Genomic DNA, 22449 nt, shown 5'->3' with positions numbered 1-22449 from the left:
ATGCTCTCTCTCCCTCCTTCTTCGGAAATCTGCGCTCTAAAATTAGAAAGAAAGTGAACAATCCTCTAAGAAACAAAGCAAGTATATATATTATTTTTGTTAAGTTGTCTAAAGATATTTTGTAAAATATATTTTTCTTGGTTTAGGCCTACGATTCTGTCACACTCCAGTACTGTATAATACTACAATGTTTCAAAATTTTTTGCACTTGATTTTGAAGTGTAATTTAGTAATTAAACCTGTCAGAGTAACTTTTACTGGACTTAAAATAATAATAAAAAATTGTGGGGATAATTCGCGATTTTTGTTATTTTGTGGAAGTTTGTGCCTTAATTACTGCGAATTATCTTCCTTTCTTTCCCTTAGTTTAACCTCTTCCTTTTAGGTTCATTTATGTGACCCACGCCACACGGGCCTTACAGGGCTGCGACCTTTAGGGAGAGGAATTTGTCTATTGGGTCACATACATACTTTTTTGACAACACAAGGACTTGGAGGGCCTTCCCGGATGAGGGATCAGCTCAATGCCAGGGCCACCTCCGATACAATAAGTTTAAGACATTACACCCCATTCAATCACACATATCAAAGGATTAAGAGAAGGATCACTGTCCATGGCCGGACTTTGAAGAGGTACAATCCTAGGCATTTGGCTGGAAATAACTGAGGAAACCATGAAAAACCTCAGGTTTGCCAGCCCCTAGGATCGAACCCCGGACCTCCCGAATGCAAGGCTAGCCCGCTCGTACAATAATAATAATAATAATAATTCTTTTGACATACTTATTATCCCTGTCATTTGAAATTATTTTACAATAGACAAGTTCCACCTTTCCTAGCCTTCCCTACTGAAGCTCACACACAGCCCCAAAACGTTATGACATGGTGCAAAAACTGAAAAACTCTCGCATTTATTTCAGATATTCCTGATGACTTTAACCTTGCATTCTGTACCAAGACAAAGTTAACAGTACTCTTATTCTTACTGTATATCTTATAATTTGTCAGTAGTAGTAGTAGTAGTAGTAGTAGTAGTCATTGTCGTCGTCGTCGTCCTCATCATCATCATCATCATCATCATCATCATCATCATCATCATCATCATCATCATCATCATGTATAGATTGACAAATCGAACTGAAACCCTGACCGAGTTACTACATGAGCGCTGGCTGTCTTGGGGAGGAGCAAGTGAGAAAGCACGGGGGGAAAGGAGAGAGCACTATGCACTATGTACTTGCAGGTCCACTCACAGTTTGTCAAACCTGCTACCAAAGGCATTAAAAGGTTGACTAGTTGCCTGCAATGCTAGCATAATGGAACCTTCCTAGCCGACAGTCGAGGCAAAAATGAAGAATCCGTTATTGTGGTAATACTGGAGAGAGGTTCTTCTATTGGTCGCGATGCCCACACACACCCTCTTACGTGGTGATTGGTGACTGAATGACGAGGAGCGAGGGAGAGAGAAGAAAGAAAGAGAGAGATTCCAGAAGTTGGCGTGTTTTACGGGGTTTCACTTGAATTTGTCAAACTATAGTGTTATGTAGTTCACTTTTCATGGCATACAGAGGGCAATGCCTTTGGGGGTAATGATGTTTTGATATGCCACTCCTAGAGGGGGGCATGTGGATGAATGATGCAAATAAGAGTACCCACCATTGGATAAATAAAAAACATGTGAATGCAGACTGGTCCAGGAAGTAATGTTCTGTCAGTTTAATGATGGTAGTGCAGAGTGCCCATCCTAAGGAAACTAAACAGTAATGGGTGGAGTGAAACCGGTCTGCATAGAGAAACATGTATGGACTTGCCCATACACCTGCATATGACTACTCGCAGTCCACAACAGATTTGTTAAAGGTTGCAGTGGGACCAGTCTGCACAGGGAAGTGTATACAGACTTGCACATACACTCTCAGCCTGCCAACAGATTTTGTTGGAGTGAGACCGGTCAGCATAAGAATTGCTTCATAAAGAAAGGGTATCAGTCCATTTTAGCTAAGTTGTGGGAAATGAAGAAAAACTGTCCAGACCGATGCCCCTTCCTTTACAAAATGCTCACATTCCGAACATAATATCACGATGAAAGAAATGTTGGACTGGTTTCTTTTCTTGATAAACTGATGTGTTGAACATTCAAGATGGGAAATTCAATGCTAACTCAATTTCGAAAAAAATGTGACTGATGCACTTTCTTTATGAAGCAATTCATAGGAACACTCTATATGTATTTATTTACAAAGAAGTTATTTATACCACTGATGTTTTATATTCTTAAACACAAATCATTCTATTGATTCATTTATCAATATAAAATAATAACTTACAATTGAGATAATATTATAGTTTTCTCACAAATGAAAATTATTTGAATTAATGACAAGGAAATCACACTTCCTGATGATAATTTTGATAAATTATATGTACTAGGTATATCACTATACATCACTTGCTTTGCACTCGTAAGTAAAAGAATATTACAAAATAAATAAAAAAAAAAAGTTTATTATTTCCTTAAGGGGCAAACCAAAGCCGAAGCTGCAACAAGAAATTGTGATAACGGTTCATGTTCATTTTTCCCTAGGAAGTTTTCTGTGGACATACACTCCCAAAATATTTTTTTTCCCCTGGACCCTTTTTCCCTAAAATCATTTTACCTAATTTTTTTCCTTCTCTATACACATTTTCCTTGTTATCTCGTAACTAAATAAAAATCAGGGTACGTTATTTTCACTGAAATTTATTACCAAATATAAACAGTTTTAATATTTTTTATAGTGTGAAATGATGACCCAGCGTCCTTAAATATTCTAAAGTAAATAAACGGGAAAGGAATTTTAAGAGCCTTATTCTTTGCGGATACCACTCCTAAAATAATAACAATTTGTGTAAATATGTTTGGGGCAGATTTAAAAGTACTGCCAACATACCAAGTTCCTAATTTCAGTAAAATCTCCATACTTCTTATTGTTCTAAACACCAAAACACATCGTCAGTTTCAAAATCTTCATCTTCAAAGGAATCATATATAAAAAAAATTATCCCCATTCAATGTTTTCTTATATCTTTCAGGTAATTCCTTTAAATCACTCAATGCTTTTGGTTCAGGTTCTCTCCTACGCTCCCATCTAAGAGTCATTTTTAAGTTATCTATTTCTGGTAAATGACATAAAACACCAGTCACAACTCTTCGTAATTCTGTTGAATCAATTATGATGGGGTTATCTCGGGATGTTCCTTAGCTGTTCTCTTTAAACGATGGTAAGTAAGTTCTGCCTGAACTTTCTAACTATAATAATTGCATTCCCAGAGTCTTTGGTTACAGTTGTTCTGCATTCAGATTTCTTGTAACATGTCTAATACTCCTTCTCTCCTTTAGAATATTTCCTGTGACATACGTATCCATTGTAAAGTTAATTTTTTTTCCACCCCGAGATGAGGTTATAATTTCAGGAATGCTAGGCATTCTATTTCATAATTTATAAGAGCATTTGATATACCACTCGAAAAGTTGTAACTGCTTATAACTGTTATAAAATTGTATAAATCACTTGAGGGGATAAATGGTATAACGGAAAAAGGTTTTGGGGAAAAAAGTTGCTATAGGGAAAGACAGTATTAGGGAATAATTACTGCAGGGAAAAAATGGTATAGGGAGAAAACATTTTAGGGAAAAATCCCTAGGGAAAAACGACCAGGAACGGTGATAACAGACTCAGTATGCTTAATTTTGTACAACAATCTATGTAGGTAAAATCATTTTATGAAATTTGTTTAATGTCTAAGCCGCAGTCAATGACAATCTAAATAAGAAAGAGAGCAAATTTGAATTATTTATAGATTATGCTTGGATTGGGACAGACACGTTAATTAAGTCACTTATAAGGGCGTCAAACCCTTCTGACTCTGTTGTTCACATGAAAACTAAGATCGGTCTAACACTGGAGACATTGTAAGTTTTTTATGTACTTCGCTAATAACGGAAAATGCCCTATCTACATGTTTTCTCAACAGTGGCATTTAGAGAGAATCCGGAAAGGGCTAGTTGCCCTACAATAAGGGGTACAATTTGGTTAGTAACGTAATTAATTTCTTTGTATATATATATATATATATATATATATATAAAATGCTACATAGTTAAGTTCTTTTTTTATTTGTTTTTAGCAGCCATCCCTAATTCCGAAATATTTATTTATTCATTTATAAAACTATATAAACGGTGATTTACAATTAACAAAGAGAAATTTAAAATTTGTGTTGATATACCCTGGGGATTTGATGTACAGTCTGATCCGTTTGGGTATGGATAATAGTAATTCATCATTATAAAGCTATTATGATAGTGGGAAAAATTTCTTGCTGGTTATATTATGATAAAGGACGGGAGTTTCCATATATGACAAACAACAAAGCATAATCTGAAAGGACAAATGAAAATCATATATGATTAAAATGGCTACTACAAATCAACAGCGGGTACAATGTGTTCTTTGGTATGATAAATTAGAGAGTGTTAAAAGAGTTCAAAGGGAATTTCGACATGAGTATGGTGTATGTAATGTACCTAAATACGATTCCATAATGTTGTGGTATCTAACATTTGTAGAAACAGGTTCTCTGTTAAAAAAACATGCAGGAGGTCGCAGGCGAAAGCCAGTATGAGAAACAGCTATCTCTTGGCTTGGTCCCCAAACTCTCCAGATCTAACTCCTCTTGATTTCTTCGTGTAGGGTTTTGTTGAAGACATTGTCTATTCATAGAAACCCAGGAACATTGATGATATGAGGGTAAAAATTACTCAAGCTTTTCAACAAATCATCCCTCTTATGTTACAACGGACATGGGCTGAATTGCATCACTGTTATGAGTTGTGCAGGGTGAGCAATGGGGGTCATGTTGAGCTCTGAGGAATCGCCCATCTTTCAGTGTTGTATGCACAAAGTTTCAACAAATAAAGTTCAGTAGTAAATGATTTACGGTGTTTTTATTTTATCCATACTCAAACGGATCAGCCTGTATAAATATGAAATATATGGTCTTAAATTTTTGGAAGAATCACAATATTATGATCTTATAAACATTTTTATGGTAAATTCTCAACTTCATTTAACTAACTATTATTTTAATACTTTTATTGCAGCCAAATAGCCGTATGAAGCATAGAGAAATACATTAAATTTCTTAATTTAAATTACACACTTTGCATAGTCACATATTGATTTAGTTCTTCTAGTACAGAGTTCCAGGTGATAGCGTTCACATATATGTTCACATAAGTTACACTCACATGTCATGGTTGGTTCATGATATGCTGTGTTGTTACAAATGATATGGTGGAAACCATGCACTGCCACTCTTGTAAACACGTGTCTCATCTCAAAATTGGCCATTGCCTATGTTCGATCTATCATGACCCCATGTGCCATAAAATTCTGGCCATATTTCTAATCTTTACTCATTTAGTGATGCCAATAGTTTTTCCGAGGCTCTTGTGTTGGATAGAGGTAGAAGATGTGTCCTGAGGTCTTCAATGAAGAAGTTTATTTATTTATTTATTTATTTTTTTTCAATTTTTCATTCTATTGTATTCTATAGATCTCACATTAGCAATAAAGCTTTAAGATGTGAAACAAGTAAAAATTTTACAATATTACACATTTTTGGCGAGATATAGTGATATGAAGCAGAGGATTCGCCAACAGATTACCTGGCATTTGCCTTATGGTTGGGTAAAACCTCGGAAAAAATCCAACCAGGTAATCAGACCAAACGGGGATGAAGTGAGGTGAGGCTAAGGACTCGACATAGACCACTCGGCATCTGCCCCACGGCTGGGGAAAACCTCGGAAGAAACCAACCAATCAGACCAAATGGGGGAAATCATGAATTATATTTCCATTACTAAGCATCTGTTTGCAATGTGAAATTGCAATGCCAGGTAGTACTTATGCTATCAGTAGACGTTATCATAGCACTTTTAAAATATCCTACTCAGTACAAGCAATATTCATTGTTGAGGAGCCATCAGAATGACTCAGTTTAAGTACAGCAGAATCCCGATTATCCGTCACCCTATTAACCGATTGGCGAATTATCCAACTGTCTTTCTCTCACTCCTTTTTTTTTTTTTTTTTTGCTACATAAACATATGAAGTAGATACTATTGTACATTATATTAGTATATGTATTTTTTCTAGAGAGTATTATTACAAGCATTTAAAGCATTTACACTTAAAGGGAGCTATTCATAGACATTTCGCAACACGCGCTACGAGCGTACTAAGCTAGACCCAGCTATCCATTGGTAACTAGTACAGAATTCAAATCATATCCTATCGCTAACAATGGTTTATGAATACGAAAAACGCTGATCATCCACCGGAAGCCCGCGCTAAAAATGTCTATGAATACGGCCCATACAGTTTTGGTCTACTGTTTGTGTTGCCGTACGCTATAACTTCTATATAAAATGTATTCCATGAGTATCAAAAGAAAACGTGTTGTGCTAAGTATCGAACAAAATGCAAATAATTAAATGGTTTGGGGAAAGAGAAACTGTGGGTCATCTCGCATCACATTACGAGACAAATGTTACAACTGTGTGCGATTTAATAAAAATCATGGATAAAGCGTATACAGTATATAAATCTACACCATGAGACCTCTACTATTCCTATCTTTCTGCTGACAGCCATTAAAAGGAATTGTCTTACCCCTTAAAAACACGTTGTTGACAACCGAACTTAAATTAATGAACTTCTGATTCACTACCAAGCATATTAAATACAAGACAACGAAGAAAATGACGAAAGTTCAGTGTTATTCACTTAATTTACGAAAATATTTTATGGTACGGATTATCCGATTTTTCGATTAACCGTTCAGTCAACCCCCTTCATTACCACGGATAATAGGGGTTCTACTGTAATTGATTAACTAGCGGACTTACTCGTGTTAATTATGTAAGTCTGTGTGGCTTACAGCTGTTTCGGTGCTTCATCACATCATCTTCAGAGCCTACTAGATCTCGGCGTCATCTCGAACTTCTCTGCCTATTGTGTGGGTGCATTTGATTGTTGAAAAGTGTTGGAAAGTGGAGTCAAATAGTGTGTGTGTACTGAAATTGATCTGTGTGTTGAGAATTTGATCGGGGTGTGTTTTAGTGTGCTGTATATTTCGTATTGTTCTAGTGTGTTGAGTTTTTGGTTCTTGGGTTGTATGTGTAGGATTTCCACGTCCGCACTCAGTTTAAGTTTGCTTTCTGGCTGATAGTACATATCCCATATCTTCTGAACAGTGACAATCTTCATGTATTCTTAAATTATGGAAAGAATCATAATGTTGTTGCTGTTATTATCTAATGTGCTGCATCTATCACTGAAGTCATTAGCAGTCTTGCTCTCCAATACTTTGACGAATCATAATGTTATCTAATATCTTTTAAAGTTTCCTTTTATGAAAGATTCTGAACTTCATTTAACTAGTCATGACTAGAGGTGTGATTTTATAGTGATTATGTTGCCCTGATTTCGATGATTAAAATGGTTTAATTTCGGTGAATATTTCGTAAAAAAACAATCAATTTCGCGCATATTTTGCACTCCAAAGGAACAAAAAATAATAAAATAACATTTTTTTTTTAAATTATTATTGCAACAATCCTTTTGAAACTAACAGAAAATAGTTTGCATCATTATTAATTAAATTCATAATTCAATTTCATTCGACTGTGAGGGTGACAGCACTGCTTTCTTGATCTCACAAGGGCAGTTATTGCAGGAAAGAGAAATTACTGATATCTGCTTGTGCTGATCCCTGCAAGTAGTCCCTAAAACTATGCATTACATCGTTGCCAGACATCACACACTTGTAATGCTGAATGATCGAATATATAGAAATGCTTTATGTATATTTTATAGCGAAGAAAATTGTCAAGTTTTATTTGGAAGAAAGTCATTTTTCGTGCGAATTCTCCATAAAATCTGTTATTTTTTTAAAATATCGTCATTATGAAGTAATTTTGTGGATTTCTATCAATTTCGCGACAATTCACGGATATATATTTTCACTTAATTTTGGACTTTCACAGGATGAAGGGAATGATATCCTAGCCCGGATATTCACACGTGATGAGTCTTGGGTGCAAAATTACCATCATGGGACAAAGCGTGCATCAATGCTTGGATCAAGTCGTCTATGGTACACGTGTACAAAGGTACAGCCATCTTGCAACTACTGCTTCTTTGTTTTGCTTGTATACACATCGATAATATTGTCACCTAGCAGTGATAACTTCAAGTGCCTCATTCAAAACTATATGTAGGTTGCTACTTCAATTTGTAAATTACTTAGCGACTCTCCCTAGTATTACTGAACATACAACATTAAGATATAAATGACGGAAGTATAAAACGTGACAAATAAAATTAATGTCATTTTTTATTAAATGTACTTTTATAATATAGATAAAATATAGATGGAACTAGATATTATAAAATGTAGAGAAAATAAAAGACTAACATGGTTTGGATACGTACAGTACAGAGAATTTCGGAGAATAGAATGTCATCAATGATATTACTCTGGATTCCAGACAAGGCACGGCCATCATCATACATGCCAGAAATATAGATGTGACTATTTTTTATCAAGTCGTATGTGATGTCTAGTATGATTAAACAGCCAAAGAGTGATTTTGGCATGTACATTTTCTGCTTTTTGCAGAAGTTATAGCAATTGCTTTAAAATATTCAAAATAATTAAAAGATTCAAATGTATTATTATTTGTATTCCTTTTAGTACAGTGTTGTACTAATATCACAGACTATACATGCATTCTGCATCAGTGTTATCTAATATTGCGTTGGTGCATAAGTTCATAGTGTTTTTCGTTGCTATGGTAGCTGTGTCACTATAGTACTATTAAACTGGGGCAATTTCTCAGGGCATGCTATGCTTGCTGCGCAAGCCCAATATTTTCGTAGAATGTGTATTTCTCAAAATGGGATTACGTACATTAAAATTTATTTTGATTTTTAGAATACTGTATAGGCGTAATACCATCCACAGGTTGCACACCGCAAGTATCGCAACGCTTGCTCGTTTCTCGGAGCTATAGGAAAGACGTAGAAATAGCGAGAATATGATGCGTATGCAAGTGCCTTCCTCCTTAGTCCGACCTAGGCGCACATGCTTCTGTTATGTGTTTTTGAAGCTCTGGTCTGAGAGCTACACCAACGACACAGAGCAGTATTGACAGCGGGAATGTGCTGTGATTTGCGAGTGCAATGTAATTGTATGAGCGGAATGTATGTATTATTAATTCTTAAACATTAATTTGAAGTATTGCAATGAGTTCGGAATTGTGTGTTATTGAAATCTTATTATTAAATCAATTTTCCCGAAGGACTATTCAAGAGAAGACAGACATTATACAGAATAGTGTATGTGCATTCGTTCAGTGCAGCTCAATACAACAATGTGCATTGGTTGGCAGGGTCAAAAAAACTAAATAAAATGTTTTGTTGGCCATGTTTGTTATATTATATCGAACTTCTACATCTGATAAGCGAATATGATCCACGACTCATAATGATTTCATAATTATAAAATAAATTATTTATGTGAGTCTGATTATTTTTATTAATTATGAATTATTATATCCTCCCATCTTCCCCTGTGAATAAAAGAGCAAGCCTAACTTTCGTGATTAGCATTCGCCCCTGTTATTAAATGACTGAAAGTACAGAAAAACGCTATGAACTTATGCACCAATCCAATATATCTTTCTTCTTAAATAAACTAACATTTCATTTTTGTTTACAGTAACTGTTTGATAAAATGTTACCTAATATACAACACGACAATAACTGACTCACTGCTTCTTGCAAAGACATGATCTTACATTAGCATTTTAAAAATTGTGTTAGATGCTATACCTTGTAACCTTAATATTTTAAACACATAAATAATATCTGTTCATTTTAAAAAAGAAGTTTCAAACATTTCCGGCAGTAATCTTTGAATAATAGAATGTCTTAGAAGTATCATCAAAGAATAATAATAGACGTCTTCTTTCTTCAATGAATGTTTTAAGCTTTATAAATGACACTAGAAATATCTCTTTCATATTATTTACCTTCATTTATGTACCGGTAACACATTTGAAGATTCAGTAAAAATTATATGTACTTAATAGCTTTTTGTTTTTATTAATTTTCTCGAAAACACTGTCATTTGCATATAATGCTCGTTGCATTACAAAACATAATGTTATAGCATGTTGTTAACGTTTTATAAGATCTTTTCTCTTCATATAATTAGTTTATTGAGTTATCCTTCTAGCTTATAGCTGCTCAAAATATGTAATTTTCAAATAATATTTACGGTCTTGATGATCACTACTTGTAAATTTAGAAACTACAGATACTGTTTTATTTAATCTTCATGCTTTGTTGGAGGAAGTGTTTAGAATAAGAGTATTTCACATTTAGTATTTATTTTGAATACAATGGTAACCTTTACATTCCTTAAAATCAATTTCAACAGCATTTTCTGAGGTATATCGTAATATATTCCAGTGGCATGCATATACTATGCAAACCATAATACCAACAGGTCAAACTTAATGATGCAATACCAACAGGATTTCTTAACTGCATTTAAAAAGTACACCCTTAAGAAATACTAATGACTAAGAATAATGGCTTTTAATCTATATATATAATTTGAACTGGTAATGGAAATTATGGGAAAACGGCTGAACAGATTTTAATAAATGGCCCCCCATTTTGAAGCTTGGAACCCAAAGTTTTTCGGAAAAATAGTAGTTTTCAGTGAAATGTCAATTTTCCTACATAATTTTCCTATTTTCCAAAATCCATCTGTCGTCAGTTTTGAGAACTAGCTAATTGCATTCAGGAGAAGCGAAGTGAGCATCAAGTCGGCTGTGTTGCATTTCAGAATAAAACAAAACACACACTACAGTAAACAATATTACACGAAGGCCATGATCTGCAAGAATGCTGACATATTTAGAACTCAAATTAAATTGGTTATTAAAAACTTAACTTACTAAAAATAATTTACAGGTTCGATTCTGTGGTGTGTAATTTTCTGGGTACAGCTGTGTATTAGATATTAAAAACTACAAAACTTGAGGTGGTTTGATGACATTATTACTATTAGAAATAAGCTATTATTGTAGTTAATGCCGTGATGTGACTATTTTTCATTAATTATACATATTAATGCTATATGGATGATAAGAAAGTGAAACGTTTTGGGGTTATATAAGTAGATGTAGAGAATAACTTAAATTAGATTTTGATTTCTATATTTTACTGAGTGGCGGCTATATAGTATACATTATATAGTATATGTTACTGAAAGCTATAAAACTTACGTAAGATAATAATATTATTAGAAATCAAATATTTTTATAGTTATTAATCAAGTGGGGTTGGGTCTTTTTCATATATTTAATGGCGGTGTGGTGTAGATATTTATATGCGTGGTTCTCTTCAGTATTGGCTCGAGAGAGAGTATCTTCCATTATTATGGAAGCAAATAACTTTCAGAATGTCTGGTATTCTTCATTGAAAATAAATCTGAAAAATGTTTACTTGAACGTCTAATGAACTTAGTTTGCTGCATTTGCTGCACAAGCCACTATTTTATATAGTCTTTTTGGATCACCTCCTCCAGCAGGATCAAAAAAGGATGTATTTAAATTTCGATCAATCACATAGTTAAACAAGGCAACAAGGTAATCCATGATTACTTATGTGGTAAAAGTTTCTGGAATGCTTTTTATTGGTTATTTAACGATGCTGTAGCAACTGTAAGATTATCTATCGATGGAACTGTGATAGTGAGATGAGACCGAAGCCTTGGATTCAGGAAATCAATTCCTTACCTATGAGCTCTGGTTTGCTATTTGTCTGTCTACCTAAACTAAACGGATTTTGGTAATGATTGGTAGGCTATTTACGAGTCAATAAATATAAAGTATAACAATATGGCTGAAATTTAACACTTTCGTAGACAAATGTTTTAGGTTGTTAAAGAATGTATATAAATAATCCATTACAAAGTTAAAAAAATTTAAGAGTTAATAAGAATTATCATTAGACTAAGTGGTGTTAGTGCTATGTATTAGCTAAGAAAATGAATAGATATTTCTAACGAAAATTAATTATTTAATAAATTATTAATTTTAGATTTTTTATCTACTCCACTATAGTTCAAATAGTGGGTTCTGACTACACAGTTAGTGAACTTAAGTTCGATTCCTGACAGAGAAATAGAGCAAACTTTTTAAATCTAAAACACCAGAGTATTGCTACTTGTAGATATCTAGAGTGAGATCAAAATTCTCACAAGAGTGAGTCTAGAATGGATTAAAGAGCCTGGTTCTTGGTAGTCATCATCATCATCATCATCATCATCATCATCATCATCATCATCATCATCATCATCATCATCATCATCATCGGACTGACCCTCGTAATCATACTTCATGCATTAAACACTCACTGCTTGTAGCAATCGACATTTATTCAAACCAATGTTTCTTTGGAGGTCCTACATTTATTTTACAGTCATTCCGGGCAAAATGGGAATTACAATGAAAAAGTAATTTTCGGAAATATTTCTTTATTATTAGTGTAAGACATAGATAAGGCTCTAAATTTAAATATTCTGATGTTCTATTTTTAAGTTTCTGGGCGAATCTAAGTGGTCTTGGCTGGGTAATAGGTACCAGTACGGATACTGTTTTACTTCCCTTAAGTTTGCAGCACTTACTCATATAGACGTCACCTGTTAATGTATGTTTTTCAAGGAGATATTGTTGAAGAAATATTTTGAGAGTCTGCACTGATAATTCCAGAGTTCCAGAATTAAGGAACTTTTTACTCTGTACTGTATTTTTTTGCGATTTATTTTCTGTAGTTTGACAAAAGTAATTTCATTTTCAATATATAGAGTTTGAAAATAGTTGTTGTTGTTGTTTTCTAATGCCAGGCATTTGACAATGAAGTCATCTGACCTCTTGCACTCCAATATCTTTCAAAGATATTATCATGACCAGCCACTGAAGCACAGATTTTGAGATGTTCTGAATCCATTTCTTGGTTTGAGTTGCACAATGGGCAGTTAGGGGACTGATATATTCCAATTCTATGCAGGTGTTTGGCCAAACAATCATGGCCTGTTGCCAATCTAAATGCAGCTACAGACGATTTTCGTGGTAAATCGGGAATTAACTGTGGATTTTGATGCAGAGAGTTCCATTTTTTCCCTTGGGATTGTGTTATTAAATTTTGTTTGTTGAAGTCTAAGTATGTAGGTTTAATAAATCTTTTCACAGAGTAATACGTAGATTTAGTAACAGGTCTGTAAGTAGCAGTGCTGCACTTCTTTGCTAAAGCATCCGCATTCTCATTTCCCAGGATTCCACAATGGGATGGTATCCATTGGAATACAATTCTTTTATTGAGTGATATTAATTGAGAGAGCATTTTAGTTATTTCTGCTGTTTGAGATGAAGGTGTGTGCTTAGAGACTATTGACAGAATAGCTGCTTTGGAGTCTGACAATATAACTGCATTCCTAAATTTACTGATGTGGCCTAGAAGATTCCTGACTTTCCCTTACTGCAATGATTTCACCATCAGAACTTGTTGTTCCATATCCAAGAGATCTATAAAGTGAGAAGAGACAGCACGTAACACCTGCACCGGCACCTTGTTCTCTGGAGATCAAGGATCCGTCGGTGTAATAATCCGTTTGAAAATAGTAAAAGTGTAACTGGAATGACTGTTTACCAATTTTTAACTTGTTGAGGTTCCCATCCTTGAAACCTTTATTCCCCATACTTGGGTCATCCAATTACCTTTGTTTCTTTTTATTTTACCATTTAAATACGTTTAATTCTTCTCGAATATTTCTGTTTCTTTTCATATCTATCTTTCTATATGCTGTCACAACTTTTTGCCATCAAATGAAAAAAATGGCATCATAAGATTACGTAGTTGTGCAAATATATTATACAAACACTAAAGTATTTATTATATTTTATTAATTATTACAATTATATAATAACCAAATGAGGTAGCTCAGTAGTAACACATTAAACTGACATTCGGGAGGTCTCAGGTTCAAAAACCCGGGGCCGATTAATCTGACTAAGTTTTTCCGTGGTTTTCCTAATTGCTAAAGCAAAATTCTGAGTTTATAATTTCCATATTACGCACTCCAAACGTTCATTTACAGTTACACAACAATAAAACCTAAATATATAATGTCCACGGCAGTTAACTACACAACTGGCTCTTCTCTATCAGCATACTTCATAAGTAGGTGGTACAGGAAAGAGACTATGCAAGTAAGGCCACCTTCTGGGACAAAGTGAAATAAACTTCAAGGTTTCACGTGCTACCCTAATAGATGTCGCGATATGGCAACAGGGAGATTGAAACCCTTGCCCATGTCCTGGGGGCCTGTCACATGGTGAACTTCTACGAAATAATGCGAGTAAGATCTATAATAGTAACTGCCTTAAGAAACAAAGGTTATTCAGTATATGAAGTACACGGCATATCCAGTGAAGGCAGTAATCGAAGAATCGACATAATTGCATTTAAACTTCCCTCTCTTGAAGGTTACATCATAGACCCTACTGTGAGATTCGAATTGCATGAACAGCAGCCAGAAGAAGTAAACGAGGAAAAAAGGAATATATATGAACCTTCAATCAATTTTATAAGGAAAAATACCATCTAGAATCCATTGTCATTACGGGACTAATGACAGGAGCCTGTGGGACCATACTCTGGTTCCTAGTCGACTTCCGTAAATCTTTTGGCCTGCATAAAGATATGTTAAGAGATCTAACAATTGCAACACTCAAAGGATCAATAGCTATTTTCAGGCATCATACATATGGACCATGACTTTAATTCGCATCTTCTTGACGTTACTTCGTATACTATTATGTGTTTCAATCTATTTCAGATTGTTATTTTTCACTGTAACAACAATGTTTCACTAAGCCTCAAGCCATTTAATCTATATTTATTGTATCATGGTACTCTTTTACAATGGCAACCTTTAGTGGTTATAGGAAAAAATAAATTATTATTATTATTATTATTATTATTATTATTATATATATATATATATATATATATATATATATATATATATATATATATATATATATTGTACTTAGGCTTCGATAATGTGAGCCACAAATAAACATTTCTAAAAGAAACAAGTGACAATAAAATGTGAATGTCTTTGAAATTATTTATCAATACCGTAAACTGGGGTTACTTTGAACACAGAGGAAACTTTGACCATTTTTTCAGAAAATCATATTTAGGTTTCTACATGCTGCACTTGTTATAGATGGAGGTAAATTTGGAATGAGAATGATTTTATGATAATTTACCTCCATCTATAACAAGTTGCAGCATGTAGAAACCTAAATATGATTTTCTGAAAAAATGGTCAAAGTTTCCTCTGTGTTCAAAATAACCCCAGTTTACGGTAGAGTGCTGAAATTTAGCTATTTATTCTTTCATGTCGTACTATTTTAATTATTGTACGAAATATAAAGGTAATGTATTGTAACAGATTCCACTGATTTTTAATTATTACATTTCGGTCACTGATTTAGCTTCTGAAAAGATAAGACATCAGTAAGCACCCTTAACAATAAAAGACCATGCAGTTTGGTAGATCTATATAGTATCTTCCAAACCATACATGAGACAGAGTTGTAAGAAATAGAGATAATATAAAAGTCAAATAGGCCTATAGTATATATTTTTTGTTCATTAACAGTATATGAAATGATATACCTAATATAAATTAAATTAAATTTATGCAGCAACACATCAAGGATACATCTACTTTAAAGTGATCATATACTATATTATTTATATAGGCCTACCTATAAATACGTTAAACATTACATACCGTATTGTAGTTATTTATATCACGACTTAGAGTTGTTTAGTCAACTGTCCGAAGACAGGTCTGAACTTCACAAGTGATTCCAACGGAGCACAGTTAAGAGGCAACTAGGCCAGGAGATAATGGAGTAGGGTAGCCAGTTCCTTCCCCCCCCCCCAAATCTAGACTGCAGAATCCAATTTGAGAATCTTCGGACTGATAAAAGTTCTAACAGCTATTTTATAATTATGGCCAGTTTTAAGGTAATATTACCACTTTAAACAAGGCTTAGCTGTAAGACTCAAATCTCGCTCAACTTAGAGCAAGAATACTTAGCTAGGTATATTATTAACATCCAAATCTATTAAAAATGAGATATTTTAAATATATAATAGTACATCTAGCTACTTAAACTAATAATACATTGAAACACTGTGATAATGATTTTTATTGCTGCAAGTCAATTTTCGGAATAAAATTGTAATTACTTTTGTGATATAAATGAAACATGAAGTGTCTTTCTGTACCTTCCACCTAACACTATCTTATTAGTTACTACATTTATTTGTGTTCGTAAGTTATTACTGTTTTGTTTCGTTCTGGTTAGTGTTTAGATTGATAAAAGTCATATTTCCCAATCTTGACTAGGATTCAGAAGATGATGGCAATAACATCGAAACTAATCAATCAGGTAAAATAGCGCCATAATTTAAAATGTTAACACAGTGAAGTCGTTATTTATTTAATTTAAATAACTTAATAGTTCATCAGAGATGATAATAAGAGTTAAAAAAGTCTAATCAAGAATGAAAAAATTACGTAAGTTATTTTGTGCTTTAATGAAAGTTTATTGTAACTACATTATATGGAATTAGTACGGAAAAAATGACAAATACAGACATCCCATATTTAAAGCGAATAAAAAACATATCGGTAGCCTACTATAAAATAGAATAGATTTCGTATATTACGAATTTCAGCCAATTAGTATCCCACTAAGGTTTCCAAGCTCTTAATACTGTACTTCGAATATTTTCCATATTAACTGCACACTTGTTGTTGTATCACATTTGTTTTTAACTTCGTTACAGAACTCATAATACCAATGTACCTGTATGTCTTCGTATTCTGGATTATTTGTTACTTTATCCTTTCCATACAGAATAAAGAGCACTTACAATTTCTTAAAATATGAAGACATAGATAAAGCTTAAATCCTTAACGTCCATAACAATTTCTAATTTCTATATTACTCATAATTACTTTTGTGAAATAAATGAAACATGAAGTATCTTTCTGTACCTTCCACCTAACACTATCTTATTAGTTACTACATTTATTTGTGTTCGTAAGTTATTACTGTTTTGTTTCGTTCTGGTTAGTGTTTAGATTGATAGAAGTTATATTTCCCAATCCTGACTAGGATTCAGAAGATAATGGCAATAACATCGAAACTAATGAACAGGTAAAATAGCGCCATAATTTAAAATGTTAACACACTGAAGTCATTATTTATTTAATTTAAATAACTTAATAGTTCATCAGAGATGATATAAGTGTTAAAAAAGTCTAATCAAGAATGAAGAAAGTACGTAAGTTATTTTGTGCTTTAATGAAAGTTTATTGTAACTACAGTATGTGGAATCAGTAGAAAAAAAATGACAAACACAGACATCCCATATTTAAAGCAAATAAAAAACATACCGATAGCCTACTATAAGATACAGGGGCGATTTCTCAGGGCATGCTATGCTTGCTGAGCAAGCCCAATATTTTCGTAGAATGTGTATTTCTCAAAATGGCGTTACGTACATTAAAATTTATTTTGGTTTTTGGAATACTGCATAGGCGTAATACCATCTGCAGGTTGCACACCGCAAGTATCGCAATGCTTGCTCGTTTCTTGGACCTACAGGAAAGACGTAGAAATAGCGAGAATATGATGTGCGCGCAAGTGCCTTTCTCCTGGTCCATCCTAGGCGCACATGCTTCTGTTATGTTTTGTTTGAAGCTCTGGTCCGAGAGCTACACCAATGACTATTTAACGTTACACAGACCAGTATTGACAGTGGGAATGTGCTGTGATTTGCGAGTGCAATGTAATTGTATGAGCGGAATGCATATGTTAGCTGCTGCATGTATTATTAATTCTTAAACATTAATTTGAAGTATTACAATGAGTTCGAAATTGTGTGTCATTGAAACCTTATTATTAAATCCATTTTCCCGAAGGACTATTCAAGTGAAGACAGACATTATAGAGAATATGTGCGCTCGTTCAGTGCAGCTCAATACAACAATGTGCATTGGTTGGCAGGGTCGAAAAAACTAAATAAACTGTTTTGTTGGCCATGTTTGTTATATTATATCGAACTTCTACATCTGATAAGCAAATATGATCCATGACTCATAATGATTTCATAATTATATAATAAATTATTTATGTGGGTCTGATTATTTTCATTAATTATGAATTATTATATCCTCCCATCTTCCCCTATGAATAAAAGAGCAAGCCTAACTTTCGTGACTAGCATTCGCCCCTGATAAAATAGAATAGATTTCGTATATTACGAATTTCGGCCAATTAATATTCCACTAAGGTTTCCAAGCTCTTAATACTGTACTTCGAATATTTTCCATATTAACTGCACACTTGTTGTTGTATCACATTTGTTTTTAACTTCATTACAGAACTCATAATACCGATGTACCTGTATGTCTTCGTATTCTGGGTTATTTGTTACTTTATCCTTTCCATACAGAATAAAGAGCACTTAAAATTTCTTAAAATATGAAGACATAGATCAAGCTAAAATTCTTAACGTCCATAATAATTTCTAATTTCGTATATTACGAATTTCAGCCAATTAATATTCCACTAAGGTTTCCAAGCTCTTAATACTGTACTTCGAATATTTTCCATATTAATTGCACACTTGTTGTTGTATCACATTTGTTTTTAACTCCATTACGGAACTCATAAATACCGATGTACCTTTATGTCTTCGCAATCTGGGTTATTAGTTACTTATCCTTTCCATACAGAATAAAGAGCACTTACAATTTCTTAAAATATGAAGACATAGATAAAGCTAAAATTCTTAACGTCCATAACAATTTCTAATTTCTATATTATTCATAATTACTTTTGTGAAATAAATGAAACATGAAGTATCTTTCTGTACCTTCCACCTAACACTATCTTATTAGTTACTACATTTATTTGTGTTCGTAAGTTATTACTGTTTTGTTTCGTTCTGGTTAGTATTTAGGTTGATAGAAGTCATATTTCCCAATTCTGACTAGGCTTCAGAAGATGATGGCAATAACATCGAAACTAACGAACCAGGTAAAATAGCGCCATAATTTAAAATGTTAACACAATGAAGTCGTTATTTATTTAATTTAAATAACTTAATAGTTCATCAGAGATGATATAAGTTAAAAGAGTCTAATCAAGAATGAAGAAATTACGTAAGTTATTTTGTGCTTTAATGAAAGTTTATTGTAACTACAGTATGTGGAATCAGTAGTGAAAAAAATGACAAACACAGACATCGTATATTTAAAGTGAATAAAAAAATTACCGGTAGCCTATTATAAAATAGAATAGATTTCGTATATTACGAATTTCAGCCAATTAATATTACACTAAAGTTTCTAAGCTCTTAATACTGTACCAGTATTTCGAATATTTTCCATATTAATTGCACAATTGTTGTTTTTATATTAACTACACACTTGTTGTTGCATCACATTTGTTTTTAACTCCATTACGGAACTCATAATACCGATGTACCTGTATGTCTTCACATTCTGGGTTATTAGTTACTTATCCTTTCCATACGGAATAAAGAGCACTTAAAATATGAAGACATAGATAAAGCTAAAATTCTTAACGTCCATAACAATTTCTAATTTCTATATTACTCATAATATAATAGCATAAGATTAAATATTATGCGACATTCAGATAAGATTATGATTTTACAACAGACATGCACTAATTTCTTTTTAAATTGTACAACACAATTGTTCAATTCACAATGTTAATTTGTTTTTTCAATATTTTTCTCTTGTAAGTATTAACACAATTCACAGAGACCAACACACAAACAACACAACATGTTAATAGTAAAACCATTCCAAATTTGGGAAGCAAAGAAAGTCATCTGTGGTCAGGGAAAAACATTTCGCCTCTCCCTCATTCTCTTAAGATATCACACAACATCAATCAGCACACATGCCACCCGAGTTCCACTTTCACCACACCAATCAGAAACTCCCATAACCTCACCAATAATAGCTACACGTTAAGAGAATTAACATTTATCAGAAAGTTGTTGCTCCCATTAAAAATGTAACATTTAGTGCACAAGTAACATTGAAAACAGGTACCAAGAATGAACAATAAATTTTAAGCCAATGTGTATACATTGAGACAACAGTTCCATGACCAAATCCTATAAAAGTTAAAGTAATAATAAATTATGGATAAAGGGGGAGGAAAAAGTAAGATTGCTATTTTGCCCTGTAGAAAGTCGAAACATGCAACCTGCAATTCAATATCTCGCACTGCCAAGCAGATAAATATGGCTCAGACTGCACAGCAAAGACAGTGAACGACTGAACGGCAGGCGAGCGGGCAGGCAGGCGGGCGATGCTAGGGAACAAAGACTATAGAGAAGAAAGCTGCATTAGTAAAGGTTTGTACTGTACTTTTCTATGTAGCAATAATTTTGGAAGATCTAAACATACAACAGACATTAAGTGTTAACAATTAAAAGAGGAAGGTTACAAGGAGGAGATGCAGATGTAATGGGGTGGTCAGGTTTGTAATATATTCCATCAGCAATCACTGGTTAAGTTCCGTGTCATTATACTTTAACAGATTCGTTTGATAAGAAAAGATACTGAAATTGTTACAAAATGTTTACTACCACAATAGGAATAATATTGCGCAGAAAAGTGGTATAAGATGAAGTTTAGTAAAAACTGAAGATGTATTTAAACAATAAAATAAATACTGAGAGCTGAACTTCAATTCTTCTCTTGTATGTTCTATTTACGAAAAGATGATTTCATTTGCAAGTGTTTCTAAGGATTAAAATAGGTACATATGTGGACCGTTTTTGCAAAACTTGCTAACTGGAAAAACTAAATTTTACAGGAGAGACAAAACATTATAGTAAGCAAGTTTTGCTGTATGTCTCACTTATAGCAGAGAACAAGTTTTGAAAAAACGATCACACTTTGACACACTACAATGAAGAGAAATAACCCAATTTTACTAAGACGCTTTGAACATCATGTAGAGGCCTGCCCTATGTTAACGAATCCATCAGAATCTCAATTTTGCAAATTTTGCAGTTAGCAAGTTTTGCAAAAACGGTCCTCATATACTCTAAGTTACACCACTTTTCTTGTGTAGAAGTTCAATACGTGATTTTTAAATTGTATGTTGCATTAAATAATGCTAACAACAATTAATACGAAGAGGCTTTGAAATGTTAAAAATTTGGAACGTTTTCAATTGTAATTTTAAAATGATTAATTGTTTAAAATTTATTCCTTAGTTTGTATAAAATTAAGATTTAATAAAAGCATTCAGGACATCTGACACTTTACCTCACCTATTAATATACAAAACTAAATAGTACCTGAATTAAATAAGGTTTTTATTACATACAAAATTAACCAGTTTGCATCAGAATACAATCACTAGTTACTGTCATGCATACCACATTTTCTCCACGAAAATATCACCTAAAAGCAATACAAATAGGTTAATACCGAATTCCCTACCACTAACTAATATAAAGTTTATGATCTCTAGAAGGGAAATGGGAGCACTAAGGAAAGCTAGAAAGAACTTTATTTGAAGTTAGTATTGTATAATAAAATAATTAATAATGTCACAGTATCTTTTAAGTATACATAGTCTCACCATGCTCTAAACTGCTTCTTTGCTATTTGTTATATGAAAACACGCCACCCAAACTCTCACAGACTATAAATATGTACAAAATCAAATTATTATTAAATCTTCAACAAGATGCACATGCCTCGTTCTATTTTTAAATCTAACTTTCTTTCTTATGCGCTATTTTAATACAGCAAGAAGCAGCATTAGACATGATGAAACAATTCACAGTTTAAAGAAGCTTATCTAAAACCTAAAGTGTAGACAGTTGATAGAACACACATATGTTGATTAATCTAATGCAATAAGCAAAAATGTAAAATAAAATACATTTTAAATTACAAGGAGAATTAGAAAAAAATGTTAAAGATTAGTTTCTTAATCCAGTGAAAAGTTGTCTGTTACCCTGACATTTTCAAGACCAGTCAGAAACATGAAAATGACTCTCAGACATAAAGAAGTTTCTTTAGAATTTGTATTTAGAAAAATGATAATAATTTTCTGCTCTCCATGCTGCTTCTTCCTGGTATCTAGCACGTGTCCTGGTGGAGTTGAAA

The 22449-nt window shown here is 33.2% G+C and overlaps 1 protein-coding gene across 18 annotated transcripts in view; it reads right to left on the bottom strand.

Moving 5' to 3' along the window:
• Rim (Rab3 interacting molecule) overlaps nt 1-22449 on the bottom strand; it is a 513404-nt gene that overhangs the window by 234183 nt on the left and 256772 nt on the right. The window lies entirely within an intron of this gene.

This window comes from Periplaneta americana, chromosome 3 (genome assembly GCF_040183065.1).
Source record: "Periplaneta americana isolate PAMFEO1 chromosome 3, P.americana_PAMFEO1_priV1, whole genome shotgun sequence".
NCBI lineage: Eukaryota > Metazoa > Arthropoda > Insecta > Blattodea > Blattidae > Periplaneta > Periplaneta americana.
The sequence above is the reverse complement of the archived record's forward strand: the minus strand, read 5'-3'. Positions and strand labels throughout refer to the sequence as shown.